At 35.9% G+C, this 18,094-nt stretch overlaps 1 long non-coding RNA gene across 1 annotated transcript; it reads right to left on the bottom strand.

The window, feature by feature from the left end:
- Nucleotides 1–2,844: 2,844 nt before the first annotated feature.
- On the bottom strand, nt 2,845–13,548 carry LOC120322892. Its single transcript, XR_005562842.1, has 3 exons — nt 13,522–13,548; nt 10,022–10,109; nt 2,845–3,048 (listed from the first exon to the last, which is right to left on the bottom strand). It is a non-coding gene; the product is annotated as an uncharacterized LOC120322892 (long non-coding RNA).
- Between the last annotated feature and the right edge of the window lie 4,546 nt (nt 13,549–18,094).

Raw genomic sequence — 18,094 nt, 5'->3', positions numbered from 1 at the left:
CTTTCATTGCATAGTTTTAGTTTGGACCTTTTGTGCAAATATCCAATTACTCCTTGTCTATACCCTGCATGGTCCTCAGAAGTAGTTTTCAAGAAGCACCTGAGATCTCACTGTGGAGTCTTTCTCCGCAGGTCTCATACACTGACTCTAAGACAGTTTTGTATCAGTGAGTGCTAGGGAGTGAAAGAGAAGATGGTGTCTGCAAATAATTCAAAGAAAGCAGAACCATTTCTGAGAAGTTGTTCCACCTTCTGAACATGCTACAAACTTTGTTGCAGACTAGTTTAAAAATGCATTTTGAAATCACATAACATGGTCAAGTTCCAAAAATAGAGGAAGGTGTAAACAGAAGTGTCAACCAGGCCTTCTGGCTCTTGAAAAGACAACTTGAATTAAAGTGAGAGACTCTGAAAATATAAAGACTGCCCGAGGAGGAAAGTGTCAGAAATGTATGTCTCATGAGGGTGCATCTTGCTGGTATTTGCAAGACCACTCCTTATCTCACAAGGGAATAAGCTTAAGAGCAGAGTGACTCTATTGGGGGTCAGCACAGGATGAACACTTTCCCTGGGAAGTGAGTAGCAATATCAATGAACTCATAGCCCTGCTCCTGAGAGTGTTATGGCCTTTAATATGAAACAAAAGAAAATATGAACAACTGTTAACAGTAGAAGCATTGGAGAGTGCTTCCAGCTGCAAGGATCTGAAATGAGTGTGGAAAAAACATATCAATTGAGATACTGCAGTTCCCACTGTTGTCAGGTACCAGCAAGCTAATATAGCAAATAGGTAAGCAAATGTACTCTGTAAAACTGCATTTATTGTAAAAGAGAACTTCTTTTTTTGCCAATAAACAAAATCACCAAAAATGAATTTACTTCTGTTATGTAAGGTAAGAACAGCTCAGCCAGAAGCATAAATTATTTTAAGTGAGTGTCTGTATAGCCCGTCTTGCATCTAAACATTAGTGCAAGAATTGAGCCAGATCCTCATCTAGTATAATAGACTTAGCAACTCTGAATTTGTTTGAACTACAATTATTTGCACAAAACACGTCTGTCTCACTGTATATGCAGATGTGGTCTGGGCAAAAAAGCTGATTTAACCATTGCTTTCTCATGGATCAGATGATGGGTTTGTGAATCGGTTTTGAAAATAAATTCAAAACTTTTTTATTAGGTTTTGTACAAACACCACAAAGTCTTATTGCTATAATGTTCATAAACAGGACCTGAGCTAAACCTTACCAAGTTTCCCACTGAATTCAAAAGGGTTTTAAAATCTAGAGGGAAATAACATAATCCTTCATGAAGTGAAAGAAATTCAGTTTTAGATTTTATACAACTTAAAAATGGATATAGTAACTTAATAGTTTATTTTTTAAGAGTTGCTAAGAATTTAAAGTCTCTTTAATTTATTGCTTTTACTTCCTTTTCCTCTGAGGGAAACAACATTGCAAAATAAGCCTTTTATGGACTGTAAGAGAATAATAAAACAGAACAATTATTGGAAAAACAATGCATTCTAATGTTTTTTTTTTATATGTTTAACATCTATTGTTGAAAACCTGTTAGAAGCACTAAGAGATACATTTAAGAAAAAAGAAAAAGAAATTATATAAATGGTTTTTATCCAGTGCATTCTGTAACAAGTAGTAATCAAAAGAATTTTCTTTGTTCTTTTTTTTTTTTGTTCAGACTATTGTTCCGGTTTCAGCTGTGTGGCACAGTTATAGCTCCAGAATGAATTCTAGTACAGTTGTTAGGGGCTATCAGCTCCAATCTTAGAACCTATTACATAACATGTAGTTTTATAATTGCTTACATGTAATACAGATAACATTTGTGTTTCACAGCTTACGTTGGTAGCTCATCTTGAGTAAATAATTATTATGTGTATTTTAAGTTGCTGTTCCACATGTGCTGCATAACCATGTCCATCACTAAAGGCCTGACTGAGTGTAGCTTTTCTACCTGCATTAGTAAGTGTGAGTAATAGTTTTTCAAGATTTGTCTTTGTAGTTGTTTAACTCACGGGTATAACAGTGAAGTCTGGCAAATAACTCAAGATAAGGAATGTTAAAACTTAGATGTTAAAAATTAGACTAAAAAGAGTTTGACCAGAAGTAAATTTGACCAGAAGGTTTGGGAAGGAAAGGTTTGGGAAGCAAAGGGAAGAAGGTTTGGGAAGGGAAGGTTTGGGAAGGAAAGGGAAGAAGGTTTGGGAAGGGAAGGTTTGGGAGGGGAAAGGAGGGGAGGGGAGGGAAGGAACAGAGTGAAAGGGAGAGGAGACGACCTTGTGAGTTTTGAATGTTACATTATCAATGCATGTAACCTGATCAGCCCGTACTATGCTTAGCATAGGAGTAAGTGGATGTTATAGCTACACTGCTCAAATTTATACCAAAGAGTAGGAAAAAATACTGAGTTTATGGAGGAATTAGGAAAGAATCCATATTGGAGCAGTTCATGAAGAACTGCAGCCCATGGGAGAACTCCGACTCACACTGGAGAAGTTTGTAGAGGACTGGGACCCCACACTGGAGCAGGAAAGGAGTGTGAGGCATCCTCCCCCTAAGGAGGAAGGAGTGGCAAAAACGTGTAATGGATGAACTGATGGAACCCCCCATTCCCCATTCCCCAGCACTGCTGGGCAGGAGAGAAGGTAGAGAAAACCAGGAGTAAAATTAAACCCAGGAAGAAGGGAGTGGTGGGGGGAAAGAGTTTTAAGATTTAATTTTTATTTTCTCTTTATCTGATTTTGATTGGTAATAAATTAAACTAGTTTCCCTAAATTGAACCTGTTTTGCCCATGACAGTAACTGGTGAGTGATCTCTCCTTGTTCTTATCTTGACCCATGAGCCTTTCATTATATTCTCTCTCTTCTCTGTCCAGCTGAGGAGATGAGTAGTGGTCACCTGGTATCCAGTCAGGTTTGTCCCAACACCCTGGTATTCAAAGAACAGCCTCCTTCAGGGTATCTTTTTGGTTCTTTTCTCAAATGGATTTTTTTAACTTGGAAAACGGATTGGAGGGTGAGGATTTTACCTGTATTGTAAAGGAAGAAGAAAATGTTTATATATATTTAATATAAATTAATTGAGGAACTATGTTTACACTTACATTCAGGATAAATTTTAGAGTAAGCACTTTTTTAGAAATTATTTTATTTATCTTTTTGGTTTGGTTCAGCTGATATGCCCATTTCCCACTTGTATTTACAGCCTGACATTGTGTTTTCTTAGCATAAGCAAAGAAATTGCAAATGTGTCAGTGTTTAAAAATTTAATTGGATCTATTTTTGAATCTTAGTTTGACTGTACAGTGCCCAGAGGGAGCCACAGAAATATCTTTAAAGGACCTAAAATAGTATTTCTATTCATAAAAATGTCACGGCTTTACAGTCCAGTATCTCATAGCTCTGCAGGCTAAAAGAAAGTGCAAGTCTCAAAGGTACAATCTTCTTCCCAATGGAACAAACTGTTTTGCTAAGGCCTTACAGAACAAAAAGACATAAAACTTCTACCTTAAGAAAACAAATAAACCAGCAAAGACGAGAGGGATGGCTATAACAAAACAACAACAACAAAAAAATATTAATTTTACTCGTAAGCTTGAAACAGGTTCATGTATGGTAGGAAGACAAGAGTTTAGGGATTGCATTTTGGCACAGAATTAAAGTTCCTTTGACAATGTGTTCAAGGTTCTATAAATAAGCCATTTGAAGTTAAGGAACCTTACTATAAGAAAAATCCTATCAAGCTAAGCTAATGGACAGTTAGAGTGTTTACAAGGTATAATGGTATACCACAACATTAAAAAACATATAAAAGAATCAGGGATGACATCTGTATGTAGGTGGTATATCCCAGTCTGGTTTCTGTGATATCACTACATAGACAATAGGGAAAACAAAAAAACACCAAACACAAAACACCCACAAGAAAGATTTTTCTCATTCCTCTTCTTCGTCCATAAGGATCATTGCAACTGAACATAAATGGTTTATTAATCTGAATAAAATCAGAAATCTTGTTTAATTTTATTTTTTTTACTGTTGTACAGAGATGTACAAGCTGGTCTTTGTCACAATTTTTTGTAGTAGCATTGAAATAAAAACATTAAATGATGGAAAATAAGTGAGCAAAAAAATTTGCTTGTTTACCCCAACTATAGGTCTATATAAGCTATATTTAGAATGCACCAAAATGCACAATGAAATTATAAAGCTGAGAGTTCATGACCAAGGAGAATCTTTTGGCTCTGATACATAGACTAGAAAAACATCAGGTCACTGAGAATATTTTATCTAATGCTATGGTGAAGCAAATTACCACTATCAATAATCACTATAGGAGAAGAAGCCAACAAAAAAAATTAAATGAAGAATATTTATAATAAACAACACAGAGAAATCAAAGACCCTAAAATTTTCAGATGTAGATGTTGACCAAAAATTTGCAGAAGTAACTGGGACAGACTACCCTCACTCTCTGTCCCATCTTCTGGTGAGAGTTTTGAAACTCCAGAGGCTTCCAGTTAACTTTCTTCCAACTCCCATTTCATATTTTCCAGACTGGTTGTTGTTTATATTCATGAGCTATGATTATGCAATAGGTCAGGAATCATAAGGAGCTAAGTTCTTCCAAGTTCAGAAGGCAGAACAAAGGGGATTTTTTTTCTCTGCAGCCAACTAAACTATCATTTTGCACAGTATTTTGTTTTGATTTGAGAACTACGCACTTAGTCTCAGAGGTCAACTATGTTGCTCTTTTTATTTTTCAGGCAAATGTGTCCAATAATCCTCTTTGGTTATCTGAGCTCTGCTTTTTCTAAAATTGTTTTTTGCCCCAGAGAGATAAGTTATGGCTGATGCCTTAAGCTACAGAAGGCCAAAATATGTTTTGTTCAGTCTATAGGACACTAGTAGAGTAGGAATGCCTGTAGCTGTTACTCCTTTCCATCTGTCCTGTCTTCTTGATATGTTTGTGAGTCATGTTGAAGTCTCAGAAGTGCTTAGTGTCTTCAGACAGTTAAAGAAAGTACTGTTTGGGGTCCAGATGTTACATTTGTATTTCACTAGAGAAAACCCATCTTACTGATCCTGTTAGTGTGATTGAGTGGTATATCTTTCTGTTGAGACAGAAGTTAAATGGGCAATCAAGTGGAGAAGGCAAAAAAAAAGAACAGAAAAAGACCCCTCAATGACCATTATATGATACATTAAAACTAAGCTAATTTTCACGAATTTTTATCTCATTTGCTGGGGGAAAAAAAAGTTATTGTAATAAAAGTCCATCTCTAAATTTGTTGTTTTTTGTTTTCTCTTTCTCATACATCAATAACTAAGCCTATGAAGTTTCCATATCCTTAAACAAACCTTCTGCTTCTTATAACTGTTGTTTCAAGCATTAAACAGTTTCTTCAGTTAAGTTTAAAAGTTTTGCTTTTGTTTCTATTATACCACATGGAATTCTTCATTTAAACATGAATTTTATGAATTGGAAAATATGAACATAGATATTTCTCAATATATTTCTGTACTTACAGTCAAGACATTATCTATGTAATTTAAATACACATTCATATATATACAGAGTTTACTCACTGAGATAATTAAGCATTATAAAATGCATTAATAAATAGACATAATATATAATTAATTTTCAAGGTAACCTGCATGAAATAAAACATACTTTTTCTGCCTTTCACTCCATTACGCCTACTTATTAAGAAGCTTATAAGAGAGATATACTGCTGCTCTTCTCCAAATCCTTACTATAATAGTTTAATTTAATGATACATTATAGTTTCTTACAGAAAGACAGTGATTTTTGTTTTTTTTCACTAGCATGATAGAGGACTTAAATGATGTAAAATTCCTGGATTTGATATGTTTGTGGGGAATGACTTTGTTTTATCAATATTTTTGCACACAGCTATGCAAGATGTTTAAGGTTTCAGTGGGGTTCTCGTTTGTAATGATAGGCACACTTGTAAAGACTTGGAGCATTGGACATATCTTCCTTTTTATCTTCTGTGGTTTTTGAGTGTGTTTTCCCCACTGGACATCTTACAGAAAGTAAATAATGTAATAAGCAAATACTTCGATGCTCTGTTCAGTAGAGCATTCAGACCAATTTAAAGAATGCATTTCTACTTCTCTTCAAGTGCTTTCTTTATTCATTCTCCATATGAGTTAGATGTCTTCACTCTCCTTATAATCAAAATAATGAAACAGTCACTTTCAGAGCACAAGTAATTTCTAACTAACATTACAAGAGCTCAGATAAATCTCTTATTTTTCCTCTACTGAAAATGCTAGATTTCTGTCTCAGACATGAACATATCTATGCTGTGGTTATAGATGTCATATAAGTTACCTATATAAGTTATATATATGTGTTATATATTAGTTAGGTACATTATATATAAGTTAGGCGAAATTAATCCCACTTGAATTTTTACAAAAGTCACAGAAAGTGTTCAGCATCACAGGGTGTTGAGTCACTAGAATTGACAACTGCAGTTTATAATTTCTTTCTTTTGTTAAGATTAAAATGATCGGTAGGCTTTGTCATATGGGTCATCCATAAATCAGTCAGGAATGAAAATGATTGATTACTATCATCTTTGTCTAATAAGAAGCTGCAAAACTCAGCTTCGTGGGTCTGAGATTTATAAAGTTAAGAAGAGGTCAGTTAGAAACAGTGTTTTGATTGGTACTGTGTTCGCACAGATTTTGGAGCTTTTTCCTATTGCCATATCAAGGGAAATGTGGCTGTATAAGTGGCAGTACACGGAATACTACTTGTCAGGTAAGTCCTTCACATCACATTATATCTTGTCATAGTTTCAGTTTAGGTAATTTCTTTTTTTTTTCTTAACACTTCTGGTATCTATTTTCCACAGTCATATGCAAGGATAGTATTTTGCGCGTCACAGTAAGATGCTTGGTTATCATTTTACATTTCCTAATAAGCATGAAAAAGATATCCTTTGAAATGTCAGTAACTGAGACACAGGTATTTATAAACTGCACTAATCCCTGGATTATCTTTCTGAATGTGTTTCACCTAAGACATTTTTTAAATCTGGAAGAAATGCCCTTCATTTATCCAGCACTGTCTCGTTTTTTAATTGCTGGTGTGTTTTTTTCCTTACAGTAATAAGTAAGTAAGCTTTATTTTTTTCATCTGGGCAAGTACACCTTAAAAAGTGTTCAGCACTAAGATTACCGTAGTATTAAGACCTCAGACTCCTTTTCCTTCTGACATATGTTGCAGACTTAAAAGCATAAAGACTTAATGAGATGAATCAGAGCATGGAATCATTCTCCTTTTCTGTGTAATTTAGTGCAATAGTTGACACACAAGAAATAAGCATGAATCATAGAATCATAGAATGGCTTGGGTTGAAAGGGACTTTAAAGATCACCTAGTTCAAATCTCCCTGCCATGGCAAGGACATCTTCCATTAGACCAGCTTGCTCAGGTCTCCATCCAACCTGGCCTTGAACACTTGAAAGGATGGGGAACTCACAGCTTCTCTGGGCAACCTGTTCCAGCATGTCACCAATGTCACAGTGTAAAATGTCTTCCTTATATCAGATATGAATCTCTTTCATTTTAACACATTGCCCTTTGTCCTCTCACTACAGGCCCCATTAAAAAGTCTTTTTTCTGTCGTTCTTGTAAACTCCCTTTTAGTATTGATGTAATGGGTTTGTTACCCTCCCTGAAAGGGAAACAACTTGGATAGATCACCTGATGTATATTTTACCAATAAGATATTCTATACTATGTTACGTCAGCTCAGATATAAAAGACAAGAAGGAAGTGAGGTCCTTCCTTCTCTTCTGGGTAGTTCCGCGGTTGTGGATGGGCCGCTTCTTCGGGGGAGGAGAACATTTGTTGTGGTGAAGTAATCTTTGTTGTTAGTTCTTCTCTGTGTGTATAGTGTTTATAATTTTTTTCCCTCTCTGTGTACATATAAAGCCACTTTTCTTGGCAGTTTCAATTTCGTAGTGTTTTTTCCTTCTTAGCCCCCTTCCCTCCTCCCCTTTCCCTCTGGAGGGAGGTGGGCGCAGGCCCAGTGAATACCTGGCATTCAGCCAAGGTAAACAATAACGACTGAAAACCCACAATCAGGTCTCTCCTGAGCCTTCTTCATGCTGAATAGCCCCAACTCTCCCAGCCTGTTTTTCATATGAAATATGTTCCAGCCCTGTGATTATTTTTGTGGTCTTCCTCCAGACCTGCTCTAATAGGTCCATGTCTTTCTAATACTGGGGGCCCTAGAGCTGGTGGCAATACTCCAGACAAGGACCTCATGAGAGTGGAGTAGTGGGAAAGAATCACCTCCCTTGACATGCTGGCCATGCTTCTTTTTACACAGCCCAGGATACAGTTGGTTTTCTAGTCTCCAAGTGCGCATTGCTGGCTGAAGTCCAGTTTTTCATCCCCCAAGTCCTTCTCTGTAGGGCTGCTCTCAATACGTCCTGTATTGAAACTGAGGATTGTCCGGAACAAGGTGCAGGACCTTGAACTTGACCTTGCTGAACTTTATGAGGTTCATCTGGGTCCACTCCTCAAGCTTGTCAAGGTCCTTCTATATAACATCCCTTCCCTCAAACATATGACCTACACCACTCAGCCTGGTATAATCTGCAAACTTGCTGAGGGTGCACTCTATCCCATATGTCAATAATAAAGGTATAGTGCCATTCTCAATATGGATCTCTGAGGAACAACGGTAATTTGGAAGTAGAAAACATTGATTTCTTTCTGTTTCTTCTGATTAGCTTAGAATGGGGGTAAATTTATAACACTGCTCTAGAAATATCCACATAATCACCAACTGGGCAAGTATGTTTAGATGGCACAATGCCATGACAGAAAAAATAGCTTTGTCTCAGGAACCTTTTGCAATAGGATTAATTAGCTCAAGTGGATTTGTGTTTTGACATATCTAGTTTTCTTCCAGTTCAACAATTCCAGTTCAATATAGAACCTAACTTGTGTGTTTGTGAGCAATGCTCCCTTGTATGCTGTTGAGGACATCATACATTCCATTAAATTCTGCATTTTTTTAATAAGAATTTTTCTCATATAAAAACTTATATGGTCATCTTGTCCATTGTATGCCAGCAATTCCAATGTTCTTGTTTAGTGTATAAGCTATGCAGCATGCAGGAATGTATAAGAAGCAGAAAAATTCTAGGAAACATATCTTCCTTTTAAATGGCTTTCAGAAAACTCTCCTGATTTGCCTTTTTTTTTTTTTTTTGTTCCCTTCTGCAAGCAGAACAACTCAAATAGTAAGGGCCTCAGTAAATGTAACAGCTCTGGCAACTTGGTGTCTCTTATAATTTTTCATGATGACAGCTTATAATGACATACACTGTTATGTTGCCAACTCCCATTAGTGTAAGATAGCAGAACGTTAGTACTGTCATTTTCTTAAGCTGCCTTGTTTTTGCTATGGCATGGCACTGCATCCTTGTTTTAAATCAAGCATCTGCTCTTTGTGTCTACAACCAAGCTGAAGAATGCTGGTTGTATAATATAGTGAACAAAAGACAACATTTTGCTATTTATCCAGATGAAGTTGTTGATGATGTGGAAATGGTATTTTCTTTTCACCTGAACTAAATCTTTTTTCCAATATTTGAAACTACTCTACTGTATACAATACTTAGTTGTTTTAATAAATAATTGATTCATTAAGACTTATGAAAAGAAAGCGTTAATTAGGTTACATTGCAATAGAAATTTTTATTTTAATTTAAATTTCTTTCTCTGTCTTTTATTTTAATTCATAAAGTTCCTATAAAAGCAATAATTGCAACCTGGTTCTTATTAATGTCAAATTGACTACCTCATTGCTCTAAATTCTAGTAAATAAGAGAAGTAAAATATAGATATTTATTCTAATAAATTGTAATCTTAAAAATTAGTTTTATTCTGTGATTAATTCTTAAGAAATCAAATGTATTTCAATTATTTTATGAAGAAATTACCAGTTAATCTCCTTCTTTCTAGACTATTGTCATCTTCCTAGAACTGCCAAGGAGATGTTTCCTGGTTACATATGGGTAAGAACACCACCTGCATAAGAAAAAAGAACAGAAAATCATTGATTTTTTAAATATTACCAGAAATTAATTTAAATAAAATATTAAAAAAATAAAATGTTTGGAACAGATAAAAAGTGAGAAAAATAAATTAAAAATAATTTGACTTTTTTTAAAGCAGTGAACTCAGTTTTTAAGATCATGGTCACAAATGAACTTCAGTATTTCCCTGAGAATACTAAAAGAAATGTGATGTTCATGGTATGTACCTTCACGGGGAAAATAATAGTCAGATTTATTTAATAGCTACACAAGCAATAAAGTGTGTTTCTGGATGAAAAAGGTGGAATGATGTTCAAATTTTAGGATGTCAGCAATAAAAATCCTTATGGTGGAATTAATTTTAGTTCATTGGGGAGCTGTTAACTGAAGCTGAATTGCTGAAATGTGAACTTATATGCATGTGGAAAAAGAACAGTTCCAACCGATTTTTTAGTAGGATGGCTTTTTGATGGACAGTCCTCTTAATATACAAAACTGCGAACTAAAAGTCCTAAATTTAAGTCTTTATTTTATATGTAAGATTTTCCATATAGTTCCATAATCTACAGATTATTTACAGAATATTGAGAAGGAAGGAATTTGAGAGAAGGATTTTGGGGTGGAGGGGGAGGGAAGAAATAAGAAAAAATAAAAGAAAACAAAACCAACTCACATGTCATTGTTTTGTAAAACCCAAGGCAACTATCAGCAGAAAAAACTACATTTGGATCCAAAGAAAATTCAAAAAGGACGTTTCAGATCCTAGTTGAAGTCTAGCAACTCATCATATTGCAGCTCTTCTCCATGATATTTTTTTTCTCTTTGGGGGAAGAGAATAATAGAATATCTCATCAGAAGGGACCCATTAAGATCATAAAGTCCAACTACCTGCTTCTCACAGGACTATCTAAAACTAAGCCATATGACTAAGAACATCTTCCCGATGCTCCTTGAACTCTAAAAGGCTTGGTTTCCTGACCACCTTCCCTGGGGAGCCTGTTCCAGTGACCGACCCTCTGGGTGAAGAACCTTTACCTAATATCCTATCTGAACTTCTTTTGATGCAGCTTCATTACATTTCCTTGTGTCCTATCATAGGTCATCAGAGAGAGGAGATCAGAACCTTCCCCTCCACTGTCCCCTTTGAGGAAGTTGTAGTCTGTGATGAAATCATCCCTCAACCTTCTCTTTTTCAAGCCGAACAAAATATGTGACCTAAGATGATCCTCATAAGTCTTGCCCTCAAGGCAATGGTATTTTCAGTTTGACAACTTTGTTTCCTTCTCAGTCTCCCTGTGAAAGTGGACCAATTTCTCATGTCTATTTAGGAATGTAGAAAGAGGAAATTTTTTCATCATCCAAGTATTTTTATGATTGGTAAAAGTCAAAGTGTGATATGACAGAATCATCCTTTTTCATAAAGTATGGGCGAAATAATAGACTTCAATTTCTTTAACCAAGATGTTATGTTTTTTTCTCAGTCTTCATTTGCTGAAGTTGGTGCATCAGTTTATGCTGACTTAGTCTAAGGATGATGTCTGTGTAGTCTGTTTATAACAGCATTGAAAAAATGAAGGTGAAAAATTTATTTCTCAGTCATGAATTGCAGCTGAACTACTGTTCAGTGAACTAAAGGCAAGAACAGAAGGCTGGCAGCATTCCATTCTCAAGCCAAGATAGTGCTGAAGTGTGTTTACTTCCCATTTGTGTCACACTCACTGATAGCAACAGTGATGCCAAGCTTGCAAAAGTAGCTGCAGAAAACTGGAAAGAAAGAGAGCTAAAAGGAGCTAAAATTCGTAATGGCTACCATTTTAAACTAAATAGATCTGAAGAGGTTTTTAATATTCATAAGAAGGCTTTGAAAGATATCAAAATAAAAACAGAAAATAAGATGTATGACTACAAAGTGACACACAAAATAGAATATGCCAGCAGAACTCTATAATGAGAATAACTGTATTTAGAATACACTGACTAAAGACCCCACATATATTTCACACAATATATCCTACTTGATTTTTATTATGGAAGTTTTAGTTCTCCTAAAAGCTGTTATGTAGTTCTTTCTTTTCATACCACTATCTCATGTATAAACATATATTTATTAAAAATATAATAATTTAAAAAGTGGGCTCAAGACCAAGGAGGAATAAATTTGCACCATCAACGTAACCTTTCTCAGCAAGAACCTCAGGATTCTGATGACTTGTCATAACACTCTGGTCCAATTTTTCTTGAAGACAAAAGCTGTAGACCTTAGGACTCAGAGGACCCTTGGAAGCATAAACATAACACTATAGGAAGACCCAAGTGGGTATAATATGTATGTATTTCCATTGTATTAGTGAATGTGTTAGCTTCCACATAACTGTAATAATAATAACTCCTTTTGCATTTTGATTAAACTCCTAAGGCTTTAATTAGACTAATAAAAAATTATTGGTTCCACATAGAAGGCATGTTCCTTTTTACTCTTTGCAAGACTTTGAATGTAACAAGGAAGGAAGGAGAAATTTACTAATGGAGATGCAGGATATACTAATTCTCTATTTATCTCATTTATCGCTAATAGTCCTACCTATATAATAAGGATATTGTCTCACTCCATCTTTCACACTGATCCTCTCTATAGTATAATTAATTTAATATTTCTTAAATGGTTTTACAGAAAGCAACAGGTCATCACCCTTATCAAATCAATAGAGAAGATTAAACTAGACATCTCAGAGGGAGAGTTTTGATTTCTAGTGTGCTGAACTCTTTGTTAAGACCAAAGTTAAAAGGTGTTCTATGGGAGATGGAATGATTTATGAAACATAGCTTTTCTTTTCCATTCATGTGCTAAGTACTTTGCAGATATACATCTGTCTGGATTAAAATGGGAAAATATTCTTTGAGAATGCAAAATTAGCTTCTATCAGTATTGAGATTTGCTTTAAATCAGATCTCTTTAAATTCACTACTTGATTTCAATTCACAGATCATAAGGGTGAGAATTAAGAAGTCTCCTGACCCTTACTGATCACTCATCAATAGAGTTACTTTGATATTTGTTGTTGTGCAACTTTTAGCCTGAGGAATTACTGTTTCCCTGTGCAGCAGCTGCAGAAACAGATGCTAGATTTGGTTTGGTGGCATACATCCAAAAAAACTTAAATGCAAAACAAAAATGATTTCTGGCCTATTGCCAGATGGTTCCACTTTTCCATCTGCTAGAGAGATTTTAATTTGCAATCACTTTTTTTAAAAATGTTTGGGAGACTTTGCAGTCATATTTCTTTTAAAATGCATGCTTGACTGGCAGCCAAATTTCATTTTGGCAGCTCTCTATGGTTAGATCACCTTCTCACAGTATTGTCGGGACTTCTCACAAGCAAGTAGTTTGGGTGAACCTGACTGACATGTATTGTAAACATGGCAAGAAGTTCAAGGCCACTCTTGGATGAAAAAATAGCAGAAACTTCCTCCATTGAGAAAGGATCACACTTGCAAGTTCAGCAGTAATATGCAGTCTTTGCAGATCCAGAACACAAGCCTGGAAAAACATTAAAGACAGAATGAGAAAAAAAAATAATTTGATTTTAAATTAAGGCTATAAATACAAGAAATATATTTTTAAATTTTCAGAACTAACAAAATAATGAACCAGAAAATTGTGGCTGTTCAATAGCACATCGTGCTATCATAGAAAGGGAGCAACAATATCTCCCTTGTAAATTTCTCAGGACTCTATGTTCAATGTATTTCTGCAGACATTGCAGGATGAACCTGGTCTCTTAAAAACATATTGTGAGTTAAATTTATTGGCAAAAGTTTGCCTAGTTTTTTTGAATATAGAATAATAAACTAAAATGCTTCTTCAAAAAAGCATTCTTGTCTGTATACTGATTTTGAAACTGTCAGGAGCTTTTACTTCCTTTAGATTCCTTTGAAAATCTTTCTACTTGCACTCCAACCCCTTCTTCAGCTGGTGCCATGGCCATACCCTTATGCCATCTAGGTAAGTTTTTATAATCAGTGTCTATATGCAGGACCTGATAATACACAAGGCTGGTGAAAAATCTCTCCCTTTCAATAGGACTGGATGCTTTATAAAGAAAGGCCACTATACTTTTCCTCACAGCTGATGACAGATCTCTGTCCCACGTTTTATAGAGGAGGCAAGAGACAGTGGTATTTTTTTAAAATAATTTACATTGGTGCAGATGCATGTGAATGCACTGATAACATAAATGCCTATTCTGATAAAAACCTCACTTTTCTTGAGGGCGCATAGCTTGCAATCTATTCATCACTCTTTAGTGTGGGTTGGGATAAGGCAGTGTGGTGACAATGAAGCAGAAGTGGTGATCCTGACCTAAAATACAGAAAGTTTGTGCAAATTACAGTGGCAGAATGCCCTCCTGCCCCATTAGCAATTATTCATTGTAGGAGTCTTACCTGTACTTACACATAACAGAGAGAAAAGATGTCTTTTTAAGTACTTCAGCAACAGTGGGCAGTACAATATGATAATAGCTTGCTTTCATGTTTGAAAGGCCCTGAGTTTCCAGTTTCTGTAATGATAATGTTAAAATTGAAGTTAACCATTGTGGAACTTCAAGAACTGCAGAGAGGTACAGGACAAAAATGCATTATATAACTGTAGATAAATAATGGACCCATCAGATTCTGTTTGTGCTCCCCCACTAATGTGAAATTTAGCTTGGCTGCACATTTCAATGTCCTTCTTCTGTAGTAATCTGTCTTCCAAAGACAGATTAGTTTTGCAAGTTGAAAACTCTTTTTCTCTTACAACTGATAAATCATGTGCATTGGAAGATTTCTCTATTTCTGACAAATCCATAAAGAAAAAGAAACAGAAAGCATTCTTCCTACCCTGCCAGAAGAGACTATTTGCCCTTCAAATTATCCCAGAGGAATAGTCATAAGGAAATGCAAGTACTTAATAGAACTTAAGTGGTACTATACATTGCTAAATACTTCCCTTGCCAATTGTATTCATTAGAGAAGCTCTTAATCTTATTGAAATAGGGCGATTTCTTCACATTTAAGATTTTTGTATCCCCTCTTTTTGTTCCCTCTGGGATTGGTACTCTTCTAATTTATGGCCAGCTAGACCATTCTTGACTGTCTGCCATTTCTACTGTCTTTGTAATGCCTTAAATGATCTCCTATCTATTTTTCTAAGAGTTAACTTAATAACCTCCATTTGCTATAGGGACATGAATATTTAGACTGCTAGAATATGCATTTTCTTCTTTATTGTCTCTTTTTATTGCAGGGATAACAACATCAACAGCTTCACATCCAATGGATAACTCTTTCATTAGCTCTCCTCCCTTGCATTATCAGTGAAGGGGGAACAGGTGATGGCAGACTCACAGAATCATATTGCACTGGTTTTGTTTGGGACAGAGTTTATTTTCTTCATAGTAGCTAGTAGAGGACTATATTTTGGATTTGTGACCCCAAGAGCAATGCTGATAATAGAGCAGTGTTTTAGTTATCACTGAGCAGTGCTTACACAGGGTTATGGCCTTTTCAGCTTCTCACCCCTCTCCACCAGTGAGAAGTCTGGAGGTATACAAGAAATTGGGAGGGGACACAGCTGGGACAGCTGACCCAAAGTGGTCAAAGGGATATTCCATACCACATGGGGTTATGCTCGGCATGTAAAGCTGGGGAAGAAGGAGGAAGGAGATGACGTTCCAGGTTTATCTTCACAAGTAACTGTTACATCCTGCTGGTCAGGAGATGGCTGAACACTGCCTGCCCATGGGAAGCAGTGAATAAATTCCTCATTCTGCTTTGCTTGAGCATGCAGCTGTTACTGCATCTACTGAACAGTCTTTGTCTCAACCCATGTGTTTTTTTGCTTTTGCCTTTGCTATTACCTTCCTAGCCCCTTGTTGGGGGAGTGAGTGAGTGGCTGTATGGAGTTAGCTGACTATCAGAGTTAAATCACAACACACATAAATCAACAATATTTGTGCAGGCACCCTGCAGAGACAAAAGCCTGAGTCCTGAGCTGCAAGGAGCAAACTGCAGGTAGAGACCACACTGAAGGAAGCACTAGGGACAATGATAAAGAGGGCAGGAGACATTTGCCTTCTGGTACTAGAAGGACTATTCATACTCCACCTGCATATCTGCAGCTTCAGCTTCACCTGCACCTAGCAACAGCTGAGTAGGAACAGCTCTCAGAAGGGAAGCACCTGTGTCAGCTGAGTGGAAACAAGTGTCTGCACCAAACATAGTGGCAAACGACAGTGACTGCAGACTATGTCCTGCAGAGGATGGGTCCAACCATCTGCCAACCTGACTTGATGCCCTAGGAGTTTTGCTGCTTGGTGGGTGCTCAGATGTGGGATGTCCCACATCTGATGATTGAAAAGCTAAGGCTTTTCCAGTCCTCAGACTATTAGGTCTTGCTGTTCATGATATGTCCTTGCAAGAAAGGTCAACAGCACTCTGGGATGCATTAACAAGAATATAGCCAGCAGGTCAAGGGAAATGACTCTACTTCTTTGTCCAGCACTGGAGTTCCGTGTTCAGTGCTGGCTTTCCTGGTACAAAAAAGACATTGGCACATTGGAATGAGTCCAGCAGAGACAACCTAGGTGGTAAGGGACCATATAAGGAGATGCTAAAATGGGCAGGCTGGAGAAGAAAAAGGTAATGAGGGGTCTTATTGCTGTCTACAGCTACGTTATATGAGGATGTAAAGAAAACAAAGCAGGACTCCTCTCAAAGATCTAGTAACAGGACACAAACTGAAACACCTAAAAATCTGACTACATATAAGAAAATTCTTTTTTTATCATGTGGGTAGTGAAGCTAGCAATGCCTAGACAACCTGTGGAAATTACATGATTAAAGATATTCAAAGTTCTGAATTGGATGAGGCTCTGAAGACCTTAGCCTTACTGGACCAGATTTGAAGAGGTCACCAGAATCTATGATCTTTGTATGCCCCTTCCAACCCAAATTATTCTGTGATTCTATGATTCCATCTTCTGCTTTCTAACTTATACACCACCTATGGCTATTCTCTCTAAAAATATAACTTACATTGGAGGATGTCTCTGTGTAAGTCTGGGTGGCAGTTACATTGGCTGTGTATAATGATGTTGCACTACAATTAAGTCAATTAGTTTTTCAGTTCTTAGCCTCCCAAGAAAAGTTTCCACATATCTTGTAGGAGGTATTGTGTGACTTCAATGTAGAAGTCAAAATTTATTCTTTTTTGTGTTACAGGTGAGAATGAATGAGCACACAGAATAAACTGTGTGTTTAAATCTAAACAGTCTCATCTGACTATATATCTAGTATAAATATTTTTGCCTGCAGGTTTTGTTACATCCTAGTTGAAGCTAATAGTTCCTGCCTCCTAATTCACTTAAGTGGACAAAATGCTTAAAGCATGTTTGGAATTGCTTCTTTCTAACTATATTGGAAGAATTGCCCCCTAATATTGTGAGTCTTGTGTTTGCTGGCAAGAAACAACTCAAATTAGGAATTTCACAAAAAAAACAGATGTTCTTCTTCACAGGCCTATTCAAGTCAGCAAAACAATTAAGATTAATGCACATAAATAACTATCTAATTACAATTTTCTCTTTTACACTCCTGGTTAAATTCTACTAATACCATGAATTAAACTATGCTATCCCCTTCTAGCTACATATTAAAATAAAAATGTTTCAAAATCTGATTTTTTATTTCAGTTTTTTAGATATTAACCTTATTATATTATAAATAATATTATCTATAAAAGTATGTATATATATGTACATATATGTTGACATATATGTAAAATATTTATTTAGCAAGCCATTTCCAAGCTTTCTGTTTTGGTTTTTTTTTAAACATAACACCTGTCAGTGACTTGCAGACCAATAAATATATAAAATAAAATTAGCTTATTTGATACAAAATTTCTCAAAAATAGCATACGAAACTCTTATGGAA

Source organism: Pipra filicauda, unplaced genomic scaffold (genome assembly GCF_003945595.2).
Source record: "Pipra filicauda isolate LSUMZ 115617 unplaced genomic scaffold, ASM394559v2 scaffold166_size2123106_pilon, whole genome shotgun sequence".
Lineage (NCBI taxonomy): Eukaryota > Metazoa > Chordata > Aves > Passeriformes > Pipridae > Pipra > Pipra filicauda.
This window is presented reverse-complemented; position numbering and strand designations above follow the sequence as displayed.